This window comes from Lygodium microphyllum, chromosome 27, assembly GCF_053477565.2.
Source record: "Lygodium microphyllum isolate KBCC chromosome 27, Lygodium_microphyllum_v1.1.10, whole genome shotgun sequence".
Classification (NCBI taxonomy): Eukaryota; Viridiplantae; Streptophyta; class Polypodiopsida; order Schizaeales; family Lygodiaceae; genus Lygodium; species Lygodium microphyllum.
This window is the reverse complement of record NC_141161.1, coordinates 31,281,408-31,298,824: the sequence shown is the minus strand read 5'-3', so window position 1 is coordinate 31,298,824 and position 17,417 is coordinate 31,281,408.

Genomic DNA, 17,417 nt, shown 5'->3' with positions numbered 1-17,417 from the left:
TGTTGAAGCTATGGTCTCTTAGATCCCACCATTCGAGAGATGCGAAGGATTTGCTCACCATTGATTAGTGTAGCTTTTGTGTAACTATCATCAGCCTTGTAAAGTTCATAGGCTTAAATAGCTATCTTCTCAATTACTTTGAGTCTTCTTGCTAGTAGTAGTTGAAGCGCATCACCATATGTAGCCTCTTTGGTGCGTAGAGATCGGACGCTGTACGCTCGCGTAGTGAATGCCGGAAGGTCCCCAAGAACAATAGAACTCTACTTTTTGCACAAATTACAAGGTAAAAAGCATGAACGACAAGAGTAAGAGACCAATTGGGTGCAATCTCCCCCCATGCCTTATGTGAACGCTTCACAAAGCATGTATTTTATGTATTATTTATCTTCAAGCTCAAATAATAGCCCAAATTACAAAATAGCAAGCTTTTAGCTTTTGAGTTTGCTTTAATACAAAAATAGGAATAAAGCTAATGGACGGTGCCCAAAGAATTTGGCACGCCCAATACAATGTCCAAATAGAAATAACATAACCGTGCGCCCATGCGCATACAAAATAATAATAAATAATCGATGCCTCAATAAATAAGCATGACAAAATATAGGCGTGGCACCTATCAAAATATAATCCATAATTCGAATACTCGCTATCCTCCAATGCTTTCCTCCGCCACTGCTATTATCTCTACACATCAACTGAAGCATTCACAATCGTTAGTAAAATAATACAATTAAACCAACAAAAGTGAATACCTAGCAGTCTTCAGCTACATAAATAAATCAACTGGTTAGAAATAAATCCTAACCTTAATTTATTACGAGTGCACACTCTAAACTCATAAATGTTTATTAATTTAATATGCATTTTGTGGAATCACCTGCTATGGAATCACCCATATACACACTAAATTAATGAAACGCCCGAAAAGGACAGGCGTCCCCATCAACTTCTCGTACAAAGAATCCACTTTGTGTATGAGCCCCGGTCATCAAAGTTTACGGAATCCACCATGGCACGGAATCCATTGTGAAATATGCCTCTTGGCATCATACCCCCGAGGTGGGATAGCAATTGACCTCAATTGCTATTTTCTCAATGTAGAGCTAACAGAGTGGGGAAAGCATTTAAGTCTCTAGCGTGCATCCATTGTGCTTCCTCTACAGGGTGGTTCTTAAATTTAACTAGACATCTAGAATATCTTCGGCCAGTTCTAGTGGTCATAAAGTCAGTGTCTATGATAGCTTCTGGTTCAATTATTTCAGTCTGTTCCTCTAACAAAGGTGGGTTTTCATAAACAGGGTGTATAGGTAATTGGCCTCTAAATGGTCTCAATAAACTAATATGAAATGTGTTGTGAATTTTCCAGTGAGGTGGTAATTCTAACTTGAATGCATTGTCATTAATTTTATGAATGATCCTAAATGGTCCATAGAATCTAGGGGCTAATTTCACAATTGGGTGTCTATCTACACTTTGTAGTCTACGTTTTTCTATTTTCAACCAAACATAGTCATCAACTTTGAAATTCTTATTGGCTTGTTTGGTATATGATTGCTGGGCTTTAGCAATCATGTCTTTAACCTCATCAAAAATAGTATTATGCATACTAGCAATATCATCAGCACTCTAAATTCTATTTGACAAAGATACAACAGGTGTAGATAATCTATATCCATAAATCACTTCAAACTGTGCTTTCTTTGTAGATGTGTGTGGTGTATTGTTATATGCAAACTGTAATAAATACAAATGTGTGTCCCATGTCTGAGGTTTAGAAATAGTATATGCACATAAGAGATCTAGAATAGTGCTATTAGTGGCTTCTGTTTGTCCATTAGTTTCTGGATGAAATGCAGATGAGAAATCAATCTTTGTGCCTAGGTTAGCAAATAGAGTAATCCAGAAGTTGTTACAAAATCTAGAACCACGATCTGAAATTATAACTTTTGGCAATCCATGGTTAGTAAAAATAGTTTTCAAAAACAATTGTGCTGCTTGTGATGCTGTTAAAGTTTTCTTACATGGTATGAAATATGCTTGTTTACTAAATCTATCTACTACTGTCCAAATCATATCATGGTTAGATTTAGTATTAGGTAAGCCAGTAATAAAATCCATAGAAATTTGTTCCCAAGGTTTAGATGGAATAGACAAAGGCATAAGTAATCCATACTGTTTACCATGATGTCTCTTAACTCTTTGACAAATCAAACATTCAGAAACAAAGTTAGATACATCAGTGTCCATATGCGGCCAATAAAAATCTTTAGTTAATGTACGTAAAGTAGATATGATACCTCTATGACCTTGATATGGGGGACAATGAATTTCATTCAAAACAAAAGATCGGAATGGAATTGTAACACACAATCTCTTTTCATAAAACATAAATCCATCATTATATAACAATGAATCAATAGGAATCAAGTTATTTTGAACTAATTTATTCCAATCAGCATGAAATGTAATATCCTGATGATAAGTATCTTTCATAGCAATCAAAGAATCAAAAGATATAACAGAAATATTATGAATGGCAGGTCTTCTACTTAATACATCAGCCACTACATTTTCTTTTCCGGGTTGATATTGAATGATAGGATGAAAACTTTGAATAAAGGATGCCCATTTGATATGTCCGTCAGAGATTTGGGGTTGGCTAAGTAAATGTCGAATACTTTGCTGATCGGTCTTAATCATAAATTCTGAACCCATTAAGTAGTAGTTTCACTGTCTTAATGCTTGTACAACTACTAATAGTTCTTTGTCATATGTGGAATATTTCAGTTCAGAGGGTTTTAGCTTACAACTAGAATAGGCTATAGGATGATTATCCTGCATAAGTACAGCTCGTATTCCTGATCCACTAGCATCGGTCACTACTAGAAAGAATGGTCTATTAAAATTAGGCAACTGTAGGACAGGGGCATGGGTTAATGCATGTTTCAATAAGTCAAAGGAATTCTGTTGATTTTCGGACCAATGATAGACAATTCCTTTCTTCAGAAGTTTGGTTAATGGTAAAGCAAGTAATGAAAAATTACGTACAAACTTCCTATAGAAACTAGCAAGACCAAGGAATGAGCGTAACTCATGCACATTTTTAGGTATAGGCCAATTCAATATTGCATCTATTTTCTTAAGATCATCAGATGATACAATATGACCTAAATACTCAATTTTTGTTTTAAAGAATTCACTCTTTTCAAGATTTGCATACAATTGATTATCTTTTAATAACTAGAAAACCAATGACAAATGCTCATAATATTCTTTCTCATTTTGACTAAACACCAAAATATCATCAAAGAAGACAATTACACAATACTGATATTTCAGAAATATACGATTCATCATTCTACTAAACGTAGCAGGTGCATTAGTCAATCCAAATGGCATCACTAAAAATTCGTAATGACCAAATTGTGTCCTAAATGCAGTCTTGAATATGTGAGACTTATCTAGTCTCACCTGAGGATAACTAGACTTAAGGTCTATTTTATTAAATATAGTAGATCCTTGCAGTTTGTCCATAAGGTCATCAACTCTAGGAATGGGATACCTATTCTTTATAGTGATCTTATTTAAAGCTCGATAGTCAATGCACATACGATAGGTATTATTCTTTTTCTTGACTAATAGAGCAGGTGCACCAAATGGAGAACTACGAGGTCTAATCAATCCTCTATTTAGTAATTCCTCAACTTGACTCTGAATTTCTTTTTGCTCGATCTGGTTATGCCTATATAGTGCTTTGCAAGGTGGTTGTGTTCCAGGAATCAAATCTATCTTATGGTCTTCTGGACGTGAAGGAGGTAAACCAGGTGGTAGGTCTTCGGCAAAACAGTCCTTAAAATGTGCAAGAAATTCTTTATGCCTAGGATGCATATGATTTTCTTTTACTTGCAATTCATTCACCCAAATGAGATAAGATTTACTACTCTTGTGTAATGCACGTTTAGCTTGAGTATGCGAAAGCAGTGGAAAAACATTAGATGCATGCATACCATATAATGTAATAGATTTTCCTTGAAAATTAATATTCATTGAGTATGTGGAATAATCTATATTTGGGTTATGCTGGTGATGCCAAGGCATACCTAAAATAATGTCACTCGACTGTAATGGAACAACTAGAAAATTTCTTCTTTCAGTGTATTGATCAATTTGAATCTCTAAGTCATGCACTTCTTGTGTACCATTATACCTAGTGCCTAAGAATGCTGCTTTGATGCGATAATGCATAGGTACAGTCTATAACTTCAATTCTTTTACTAATTTTGCTGAAATAAAATCATGAGTACTACCGTCATCATGCAAAATAATCTTTTCCTTTCCATGCACCAAACATTTCATAGTCAATAAAGAATGTGGAGTTGGCATACTTGGTAAAGTATCCGAAGTAGTAGTAGTGTCGTCCTCATCTTCTGTGAAATCAGGCATATCTTCATGTTCGTCTTCGTCCATTGCTCCAAGGTAGTTGATATGGGCAGGTAGCTTCTTTGAATGGCAATTTTTTGCTAGATGTCCAGGCTGGTGATATTTATAGCATACTATTAGCTTGGCTTTGTTTACATTGTTTGCAATGGCAGGAAGTCTAGGGACATTAGGGTTTGGCTGTGGAATAGGCTTAGGGTTTTGATTGACATTGGATGGTAATGCAGGTGGTTTTGCCCAATTTTTACAGAAAGATGATGAAGAGAAACGACCTGGATTAAATCTTCTAAAGTTGGAATTGAATTGCTTAGATCCATAGTTACCATTGGCTTGGAATTGCTGTGGACGTCAGTCTCTACCTCGTAGCTTGTCTTCAGTGTCGTGAGCTAGTGAAATGGTGTCTTCAAGAGTAGCAGGCTTGAACATGTTAACTTCAACATAGTAATGCCCAAGGAGTCCAGACATATACTTGCACTTGTGTGTCGTTTCAGGTACGTCTTTAAGAATGCGTAGCTGGAGTAGTGCATTCCAAAAATGCTCTGTGTACTGAGGAATAGGCTCACGATCCTGTTGCTGAAGAAGATCCCATTGCTTAATAGCTTTCTCATGAAATTGTGGAGGAAGGAAATTCTGCATGAACTTCTTCTTGAAATTCTCCCAGGTAGCAGGACAATCTATACTCTTGCGTACTACAGTCCACCAAAGAGATGCTCTGTCCCACTAAATGATTAGTGACACAATTGATTTTATCTTTTTCCTTATAGGTTTCCTCATGGAAATAGTCGTCAAACTGACTAATGAATGCTAGAACAGTTTTTCCTTCTCGTATGCCATTGAAAGTACGGAATTTGAAACTTCTTTTACTTATCTTTGATTCCTTGCAGATGGTTTGAGCTTTGAGAGTTGTGTCGATAGTACGTCGGATAAGATCTTCAGCCTGAGGTTCTTCTTTGTCGGTAGACGCTCTTTGTAAATTTTCCAGTTGTACTTGCAATACTTGCCTAGCCCTTCATTCTTCATCCAATTACATCATGATTAAGTCCAGCTTTTGCTCCATCGTAGGTTCAGGTAGGTCGCCTTCAGCCATAAGATCATCCATATGTGGTTCCGTCATCCTGCAAAACTCAAAAGACCTTTCTCACTCAAAATCAAGTTAGCGGGATGAGCGTAGCTCAAGTTCGGGAATACAAGGCTTATGTGTTTTTGGGTGTAGCTTTCACAATCTTTAGAAAATCTGTGTTTTATCCTTCTTCGTATGCTAAAAATGCTTCAGCAAACCTGTGTATGGATAGAGTACCTTCCAATGAACAACTTTGCAGTTGCCCTTCTAGGAGTTTTGAGCACAAGTCAGTTCTGACTCTAGTTGACTTGTTTGACTTGCAGAGTTGCAGACTTATGTGACTTGCAGAGTTGCAGACTTGCAGAACTTAGTCGATTTATCTGACTTGCAGAATTTAGACTTGAGAGACTTGCTGAATCGGTTTGTGTGACCTAACTTACTGAAGCTTAGGTAACTTTGTTGTTTTGGTAAGTAAGCTTGAGCTTACTGTCCAAAACGTAAAATCGTGGGGGGGGGGGCGTTTTTCAGCCCACGGTGGAAAAATTGGAGGTCTCTTGAGACCCCACGATGACGAATCGAAGCTTTTTAAGCTTCTTAAAGCTTATAAGCTTTAATACTAAGCTTATTAAAAGTAAAAGCTTTTAAGCTTGTGAGCTATGGAGTTTTATCTCACTAGTTTTTGACGACTTGTATGTGAGGATGTAGGAGTGGTCCTTCATGATCCGATGATGGAAATAGGGGTTCTTGATCGCCAGAAATCTGCCTGTATCGACGATTCGTGATGAGATTGACCATAGAGCCTGATCGTTCTAGGAGCTCCGCCTTCGCACGAGATGGGTAGCGATTGGAAGTTCTTGATCTCAGCTTCGCTCTGATACCACTGGTGCGTAGATCGAACGCTGTACGCTCGCGTAGTGAATGCCGGAAGGTCCCCAAGAACAATAGAACTCTACTTTTTGCACAAATTACAAGGTAAAAAGCATGAACGACAAGAGTAAGAGACCAATTGGGTGCAATCTCCCCCCATGCCTTATGTGAGCGCTTCACAAAGCATGTATTTTATGTATTATTTATCTTCAAGCTCAAATAATAGCCCAAATTACAAAATAGCAAGCTTTTAGCTTTTGAGTTTTCTTTAATACAAAAATAGGAATAAAGCTAATGGACGGTGCCCAAAGAATTTGGCACGCCCAATACAATGTCCAAATAGAAATAACATAATCGTGCGCCCATGCGCATACAAAATAATAATAAATAATCGATGCCTCAATAAATAAGCATGACAAAATATAGGCGTGGCGCCTATCAAAATATAATCCATAATTTGAATACTCGCTATCCTCCAATGCTTTCCTCCGCCACTGCTATTATCTCTACACATCAACTGAAGCATTCACAATCGTTAGTAAAATAATACAATTAAACCGACAAAAGTGAATACCTAGCAGTCTTCAGCTACATAAATAAATCAACTAGTTAGAAATAAATCCTAACCTTAATTTATTACGAGTGTGCACTCTAAACTCATAAACGTTTATTAATTTAATATGCATTTTGCGGAATCACCTGCTATGGAATCACCCATATACACACTAAATTAATGAAACGGCCGAAAAGGACAGGCGCCCCCATCAACTTCTCGCACAAAGAATCCACTTTGTGTATGAGCCCCAGTCATCAAAGTTTACGGAATCCACCGTAAAACCTCACGAAATCCACCATGGCACGGAATCCACTGTGAAATATGCCTCCTGGCATCACTCTCGCCAATACCGCACACCATTGATGTGTAACTCACCCTCCAAAAACTTGTTAATCCCTGAATTTGAAAGCGCCTTTACTACTTGAAGATGAAGCTCCTTAAGGAGTGTCTTTACACTAGACACCAAGTACTCAACACAATGCCTTGACCTAGAGACTTGATAAGAGCAAGATTTCTCATGAAGTAAAGAAGGGTGTGTGTAATTAACTTACTTTACCCGTATACGTGCCGTTTGTCGATAAAGATCCTTATTCTCTTAAGCTTCTTTTGGAGACCATAGCGGTACTCTTGAGTGGTGAATCCCTTGAATAGGATTTGATGAAGATTCCTCCTTAGTGATTTCTTGACAAACACTCATTGAAGAAGGGGACAACTCCTTAGATGTTTCTTTCTTCATAGAAGTTGTAGAGCGTAGCTTGAGAACTCCTCAGCGGGGGCACAAAAAATTAGGGCTGAAATGATGAACAGGTTGCCTCTTACCCATCAAACCTCCAATTCTCACTAAGAGAACTAAAAAGGGGCACCACCTAGCCAAAGGGAGGATGGGCTAGGACATCCCTTTTCTCAAAGAGAATCAAAAGAACCAAGATACAAATTTACAAGAGAGAATATATGCACTAGACACTCTATTAGAATATGAGAGAGAGAGATGAGAGGGGAGGGAGACAAGAGGAGAAGAGGTAAAGGGAGCTTTCCATTATGTATTTATGGAATGGGAAGATGAGAAGAGAGGGAGACAAGAGAAGAAGAGGTAGAGGAAGCTTGCCATTATACTACATAATAAAAGAACTTACTCATAGCTTACCTCAAAGAGATGAGGGTATTCTAGAGTGCTCTCATGTGCTTGTCATTGTCCTCCTTCATTCTCCATGGGCTCTTTATATAGCCTCCATGAGGGATTAGATTAAACTAATCTTTTTGATTAAGATAATCCTAGATGATGTATGGTATCTTTGAATATATGGAGAATAGCGGATGGAACAAGTCTCCACCTTGGTCATCATGCAAGAAGCCAAGGGTCGTGGTAGACAAAATAGAGAAATTGAGCTAGATTACAAGAGGTGGGTGCCCAAAGCACATTATTATAATATATTTACAAGAAGGATAGAATGGAAAGTTGGTGTGGTGAAAGAGAGCAAATTGCACGTAGCTAGCAGTTTGTGCCTTCGTAACTTCAAATCCATGAAGAATTTGAAAAAAGTTTTTTCTGCAACTTTGTAGACCAGGTCGAAACCGATTAGGTCACCCGAGAGTTTTCTTGAAATTCTCTTTTCCTTGGGAGTTATTGATATTATAAAAAAAAGCTTCCAAAAGCTACTTTGACTTTAGTCCCCCATATATATATAAATACATATAAGTATGTGACAAAAGGGGTCCATGCTTGTAAGCTTTTGTGCAAGATCCAAATGACACCATGATGTGGACATTGACTTGTGTGCTAGGGTGAGGTGTCCTCTAATGATGGTGATAGATTCCAAATCTTAGTGATGCAGACGGAACCCATGTGTAGTTGGAGGCTAGTCCTTTGAAAAATCTATGCACTCACTCAACTCTTAGGTGTAATCCATTTTCATCTTCACTAAGATAACCATTCCTTTTACCCTTTACATTGACATGCCTCCTAAGAACTTGTTCCCCCATTTGCTAGAGTTATCATAATCGAGAAGTAATGTAGCATACCTAGTGCTTGAAGAGTAAACCCAAAGTGATATGGTAAGCTCTTGATAGGGGCTTTGGCCAAATTTTGTGGTAATAATCCGGGTTGTAAAAAACTCGGATCAATGTAAAAGAGTAATCCAAAAAAGAATTAGAAATTGTAGAAGAATACTAACAGAGATTAAGCATGTTAGTTTCTTTTAGCATTATGAGAATATATAACTCTAATAGAACAAAAAGTGTATAATATAATACATTCCTCTATGCTACTCAGATTGCCCATTTGATGACTCCATTGACTGTGAAAGGGGGGTAAAATACCAGCACACCTGGCCTGAATTTTGCCAGATCACTCCTTCTTCATCTCCCCCTTCAGAGTGTTGTTCACTGCCTCAAAATAGTGATCACATGTCGCGCGATTTCATCAATCTCTATTTAACACAATATTAGTGAGTTTGGGAATCTCCGAATTTCCTTTTTTTGAATACTAAAAAGGTGGCACCTAGATAACATGCCCATAAGTTCCTCAAAACCATATGATGTGACCTATCATTGGAAATTACTTGAAAAATGAAATCTATTGAGCTATAGAATGCTCGATTTGGAGTTATAGTGTACAAGTTATGACAAATCCAAAGATTTGACCATGTGTCCCAAACTTATGGAAAATTTCCATATCCCCCAATATGGTGTTATTTTTACATAGAATCCTCTCAAATTGGTTGAAAGCTACATGGTTTCTTTTACATGTTATCCTAATCTTGAAGTTGTCTACAATTTCATGGATTTTTACAAGAGATAATATCTAAAATATCAAATTTTGACTAAAATCTAATATTTTTGAACCATGGATACTAATACTAATGTCTAAAATTTCATTGGCTCTCTAAATCAATAAGAAAGCCACATTCTAGATTTTTTTTACATGGTATGCGTCTAGTGGCATGACAAGGGGGTAGGGTGGGATATATATTCTATGTTATGTTGTGCATTTTACTTGATGCTCACAATATTTTATTTATGTGCAAGTCAATCTATGGGTTTGATGGCGTGAGTCATCCTATCCTATGGTCGCTAATGAGAGATACGAGTAGCTGCCAAAACTAAAGCAAAAAACAAAGCATTCATGGTAAAAATGAAGAGGTGCTAGAGTGTTCTAAGTAAAAGCAAGTGGCTTGAAATGCGTTGGAAGCCTCTATTTGTCAATCAGAGTTTGTTAGATGGCTCATTTAAAGAGTTGCAACTTTAAAATTATAAAGCAGCTACTTGAGCCATAGGCTAGAAATATCTTAAGCTTGACTTATTTGTACCTTTGATTTTAAAGAAAACACCTGTTGAATATAGTAAGAACATGTAGAAAATGAACTAATTATTTGTTAATTAAGTGATTCAAGATCTTAAGAAGCCCAAAATTCATCATGATGGGGGGACACATTTTTCAGTGTCCCTTAATTCCCATGATTTTGTCATCTTGTAACTATCCCATGTGAGAGGAGTACTCTTGTGCACATGGAACATGATGATGTTTTTCTTTTATTTGTGAACTTAGATCATACCATCTTACATTCAAAGCGCATAAAACCATGGTATCAAAATAACCCTCATGGATGCATACAAATTGTTTGAAAACCCCATTGACCCACATGGAATGGAAGAGAGTCCCTAGCTATATATATTAGCACATTTATGCTTGGAAAAAATATTATGTGAGGTTATGAAAAGTCTATTGGAATGATAAATAAGAGATAGGTGTGTTATAATGTTTGGTATGTTTCAGATAGTGGATCCTCTGGGGCCAATCCCTAGGATGTAGGAGAGTCATATAAGGGCCACAACAATCAGCTTAGGAGGTGCCCTTTATATATGTGATTCGAGTTGAGATAGTCACCTATGTGTGAAAAACTCATTTTCTTAGGTGATTAGATAGACTACAATCCAAAATTTTATCTACAAATGCAACAATTAGAAGAATCATTTGTAGTAGCCAGACGCTCCTAGCTATGAGGCCATATGTGGTCATTTGGCATGTTTAGAAGCTTTGGCTAGAGTGCTTAGAGCCAATATCAGGCTTGTTTTAGATCCCAATATTGTCCCTACAACACCACATCCTGATGCTAAAGATGTATTGGCCAAAAAAGATGGAGCTTGAACACTTGTAAATGTTATGAAATGTTGGAAATAAAGCTTTGGTTGGTTTTGACAAGTCAAAATCGGAGATAGTAAGTGACATCCCTTTATACAAAGTAATCGTAAAAATCCAACAACCTAAATCTCATAGGCAAATAGTGGAGATGGTAGGACCGAAAGAGTTACAAAAGACTACTACACAACCATTTCAAGTTTGCAATCACAAGATTTTGAAATCCCTTCACTACCTATTAAGTCTCAAGATTTGGATACTAGCATTAACATTTCAAATGGTGATTCTTTGTAAGTAGAAACAACACTCACAACATGGCATTTTGCAAAGAATCTCTCACAAGCAACTGGGACTTATGAGTACAAGTCAAGGGTGCTCTATGCAAAGAGAAATAAATTTCCCACAACAAAAGAATTACTAGCTCTTGAGGTTTACGCATAGGGCTTTGTCATAGAACTTTCTTGGATGTTCTTTGTAAAAGCTTTGAGGGTGGGGAATGTTATTAGTTTATGTCTTAAGAGATGCTCACTATACCCTAAGAAGTATAACCTTTATCAATAGATTTGTCAACTTACAACAAATTATGATGAAGAGGTTATGATAATGCAAGTTGTACAAGCCCAAACTCCTCAAACTGGGGCTAATACCATGTAGAATCATTGCTCCAAATATAGCCTTACTTCCCAATCCTTGGCATTTTACTCTAATTGTTGCCAATATGGGGAATGGTGCAGCAACTAGGAAAGCCAATACAAGTAGTTTGCTCAACAATAGTTAATGTACAAGTCCCCAAGTAACAACATCAATAGCAGTATGTGTACCAATCTTCACCATAATAGAAAGTGCTCCATGGAAATTTAGAAGGAAGATTTGCAAACCATGGTTTAGGAGAATCCCCAAATTCTATAGCCCATGTTGCAAAATTTCATTATGCAACCTAACCTAAGTTGCGAAGTATTGCAAAATGGTTATGGGCTTTCTCTAGATCACTTATAGAATGCTCTTCTAATGTCTCTTCCCCTTGAGAATGAAGTTTTAGGGTGGGGAGTCAAGATTTCTCTGTACAACTCCATGAAAATTGGGAAGGAAAAAGAGGGAGTGTCTTTTGAAAAGTAGCATTTGATTTTACAGCTCATGTCCCTGTTATACATGCCTAAACTAGGTTTTTGTAAAATGTGACTAGATATGAGGAAAGAGAAAGGAGAAATGAACACAAACCTATGCTCTAATACCAACTATAATAAAGGAGGTTGAGAGGAGAGAGAGAATGAGTAAAAGAGAGAGAAAGAGAGAAAGAAAAGGAGAGAGAAAAGAAAGAAGAGAGAGAATACCAAGAGGAGGAGAGGGAAGATAGGAAAAGCCATAGAAGCTAAAAGAGAAAAAGATGAAGATGAAAGGGTGAGTCATATTAACTAATCATGCAAAAATGAAATCCCATACATCTTATATACCTAGTTGTGTAGCTAGTGTTTTTTCCTATTTTCCTTGGGTGTTTATATTTTCCCTTCTTTACAAGAGATGATCCAAAGAATTTAGAAGGGAATTTTCCTTGGACAGCTACAACCAGAGGTTAGAAAGCTCATGGAATTGAGAAGACCACAAAATTTTCAAGCTATAATAATAAGGTGCTTCTCTCCCAATCTCTCAATCTCTCATAGATACAATAGATTGATTCCAAAAATGACTAACTCTCTCTCTCTTTCTCTCTCTCTCTCTCTATCACTCTTTCACATGTTTTCATACAAATATGCAATAGACTAATCATCCATAAACTTTTCTTAGTCATGGAGCTACCCTCCAAAGGGTATGATTGATTCAAAGAGCCACCATGGCCATTATAGTGTCCTTTTGCAATGGACTATTGTTAATCACTACAATAGATAGGGTGTATACTAAAGATTTTTTTAATGCAAATACAAGTGATAAAGTGGATGAAATGTTTGCTCCACCATCAAAATAATCATTGATATAAGAAATGATAGAGTGCACTAGGAAAAAGATGGGAATATACATAAAAATCTCATCAAAATAAGCAATAGCATGTGAATATTTATCAATGCCTATTTCGAGATAGATACTAACACATACTTTGAGAACTATAGGTTTCATACACCAAGTCATATATGGATAGGTATACCAACAATTGTAGAAAAATATTACCAATGCTTATTTTGATGTGTAGAGGAAAAAAAGTTTACAAGGATCTAGCCTTTGAGGGCCCATATCCATGCTAAGTTCTACCTTGATTTGGGTGCACTCTATTACCACAAAGTCCATGGATTCAGATGCAATCTTTTGGGATGGTTTAACTTGTGTTTTTCTCTCAGACATAGTCTCAAAAATAATTTCTATAAGTGGATGTATATGGTATACTAAATTTGAGCCAAAGTGCTATCATGACACATATAGACTACAGTCTAGTTTTTTCAATTTATTGTGTTCCTATTGCTTCCTTGAGGGGTGTACTTAGAAGACATCATCTATATCTTGTGTATTCAAAGGATATTTAAAATTTTCCTTTTTTATTTATTATAAGACAATAAAATGAGCCCTTTTACTTGAAGAATCATAGAGCTTTTTTGCAAATTATAATTACAAAATCCTTTTATATGTGTAAATGTATAAATTTTACCAAATATAAGAACCCTTCTTTTGATCGCACATGGTATACTGATAATTTATTAGGTACACCTTTAGATATTAATTTATTTCTTTAACTTCTACAAAATTTCTTATATTCCTTTTTAAAAAAAATTATAATTGGGTCTGAGAACTATTGCCATAGAAAAGAATGTCGTCATACTTAGAAATGACACAGGTGGATACAAAAAGTATACTCTATAGCATCTCCAAGATATCCAAATCAACAATGTTTGGATCTATCGAATCTCATAATACTCAAGCCAAAAATATTTTTATAACTCCTAGGGTTGAATGTACAACATTTTTATATATTCCTCTAGTCTCTCCACTTGCTACTCTTACTTTGTCCTAGAAATATAAGCTTTGATCTCGTATTATTCCCATCAACTAACATTTAGAATTCATCATAGACACACCCATGGGTGATGAAGAATTGAGTTTGACATCAATAAACCTTCAATTCTGTGTTGCATAAATGTATATGAAATTAATATCATAGTATGATCTACACATAACCAACAAATTTATAGACTATAGGTTTAGATATTGACATACTCACAACAACGAGATCAGATACCAAATCTTATTCAAATTATCAACCAAAATATTTATTGCTATATGAAATAACAATAAAACTCTCTGACTAGAGACGGAAAGTGATAGTGACATAGTACTTAGGGAACAACTAGTGTGAGATCATAGAACCATCAAGGATATAAGACAATTGTGAAATACAAGACAATGGCACTACCACTAGCAGATGTTGTTATTATGGACAATACAAGAACTAGTTCTATTGATAGAGAGAACACTCTTAGATCTTGTGCATGGGTAGAGCTGGGGTGATAGGGGCTGGGGGTGGAATGGGAGACAATATGGGGTGAGATGGATTGGGTTTTGGTGGAGGTGGGATGCTACTGACCTAGGAGATTGGTGTCAAAGTAGTGGGAGTTGGTTATACTGTAGTTGGTTCTTCTATAGCCAAGGATCCATGTGATTCCAAAGGGAAGGTTGTGAGAGATTATGGTAGATGAGGTTGGCCATTAGCTTTGCTAGGTAGATGGCACAGAGCCCAATCTGTTGTTGTAATTGGTCATGCTTAAAGGTAATGTAAACAAGGTGGGCCTAGACTCCTTCAAGTTTCAATTTGTGCCTGCACTCAACATGGAAGAGGGCATAGATACAGTGCCATTGCTTGAGGGAGAGGGATTTGGACATGGTGAAAGAGTGTATCATTAGATGGAGATCTCTAACTCCATGACCTTTCTTGGGTCATCAAGACTTGGGGATCCTTCTCCCTGATCCATGCTCATTTCTTTCTTGACTCTAGCCTTGGAGTGATGGTAGGCATGGGGCTGCTAGATCCAGGCCCCTCAGATGGGGAATATTTGCCTTCTTCATATCCTAGGTGAGTTTGAAACAAAATAGTGAGAGAGAGGGAGAAAGGTTAGGCAAGAAGGAGAGCAACCATGCTCCCTATCAAACTTACATTATCTTCCAGCCTTTAACTTGTGTACATACAACCAAATATACAAAATTAAAGTGACCTAGATGTAACTATGGTTGAGTTAGTGACCCAAATCTTATTCAACTAAGATAGCCAAACCAAACCAAAGGTACATGAGCTTGAATCTCAACACTCCCCCTCAAGCTCAAGTATTGTACTTCACTCCAAGTAGCTCTCTGAAATGCACAAACTTATATTTACCCAATTACTTGGTAAAGATATCTGCAACTTGGTCTTTTGTCCACATATGGACCAAATCAATGTCACCTGCAATCACTTTTCTTTGATAAGGTGATAATGTACCTCAATGTGCTTAGTCCTAGAATGATAGAAATGATTACTGGCTAGGAGCACACTACTCATGTTGTTGCAATAGAGTGTGACATGCCTAACCTCCTGCATCCCCAAATCATCAAGAAGCTTCATGAGCCATGCTTCCTCACATGCAGCAAGTGCAGCACCTCTATACTCTGCCTCAATACTAGAGAGTGGAACTGTAGGTTGCTTCTTATTGCTCCAGCTAACCATATTACTACCAAGGGAAAATGTATACCCACTAGTGGATCTCCTACAAGCACTTCTTGCCCACTTAGCATATGTATATCCTATAAGCTCTAAAGGCTTACCATGCTCATAGAGTAGTCCATAATCTGATGTAGCCTTCACATATCTCAAGATCCTCCTGATTGCATCCAAGTGAGGCTTCCTAGGCTTTTGTATAAATAGGCTAATCAGTCCAATTGAATAGCTAAGGTTTGTTCTAGTAATGGTAAGCTAAATTAGGCTACCCACCATATATCTATACATAGCTCAACAATCTCATGCTTGACATTTGCAAGTAGCTTAACATTTTTCTCCAATGGAGTGCTCAAAGGCTTGCAATCCAACATACCATACTTGGTTAAAATATCTTATGCATATTGCTTTTGCAACAACCAAGTACCATGAGGTGTAGAAACAACCTCAATCCCAAGGAAATACTTCAGTTCACCCAAATATTTGACATGAAATTCAACACGTAACATTTTCTTGATCTCTCCAATTCTTGTGGCATCATCACTTATAATGATAAAGTCATCCACATAGATGACTCTCGGGTAAGTTACTTATGAATATATGTATACATCACGTGAGTTCAAAATAATGTATTTTTAAAATATCATTTTTATACATTTTTAACATACAAAAGGGTATAATAAAATGGGGTTATTTACAAATTGAATAGAAAATGATTATATTTTATTCAAGAAAAATTCACAGATAAGGATATTTATAAATAGGCCTTGAACGCACGTGATGGAGAGGATATACATGTAGTAACTTCCCCGAGAGATGACTCATATCACATAACTGGCCCTTGTCTTCTTTGTGAATAGGCTATGATCAACCTTGCCCATAGTGAAACCAAGCTTCTGTAAGAATGCACTTATCTTAGCATTCCAAGCTCTAGGTGCTTGCTTCAACCCATATAATGCGTTCTTCAATCTACACATACGTGTAGGAAAAATAGAATGTACATAGGCCTCGAGCTGATCCATGTATACTTCCTCAACCAAATCACCATTGAGGAAAGCATTCTTAACATCCATCTGATACATCCAGAGAATGGTAGATTGTGAATTTTGTTGTAAGTAACTTGATCTCTAGGGGTAGTACACACTCCTCTCCATAGAATAATTTGAATGGGATATAGCTAGTAGCTTGTTTAAATATTGTATTGTATGCCTATACAGGCACATACAATTTTTGGTTCTAATCTCATGTCTCTTCTAAAATGATATTAGAGAGGATTTCTACAAGCTACTTATTTATACTTTCAACTAGCCCATTTACTTGTGGATTGTAAGGTGTTGTTTTATTATGCTTAATTTGCTAGGTCTCAATAAGCTTTTGATCACCTTATTCAAGAAATAAGCTCCACAATGTGACATCAAATCTTTTGGTCGACCAAATTGATAGATTATTTATTCAAGAAGGAAGATAATAGTCTCCTTTAGATCTTCTTTCCTTGTCATTCTTGCTTTCGACCATTTCATAAAATAGTCAGTCACTATTATGATATACCATTTTGTGTAGAGGACAATGGGGTAGTTGAACCTACAAGGTCATTGCCCCACAATGGGGTAGTTGGACCTACAAGGTCATTGCCCCACTTCTCGAATGGTAATAAATCCATAATAGAAGTCCATGAGTACTTCTAATTCTCTTTATT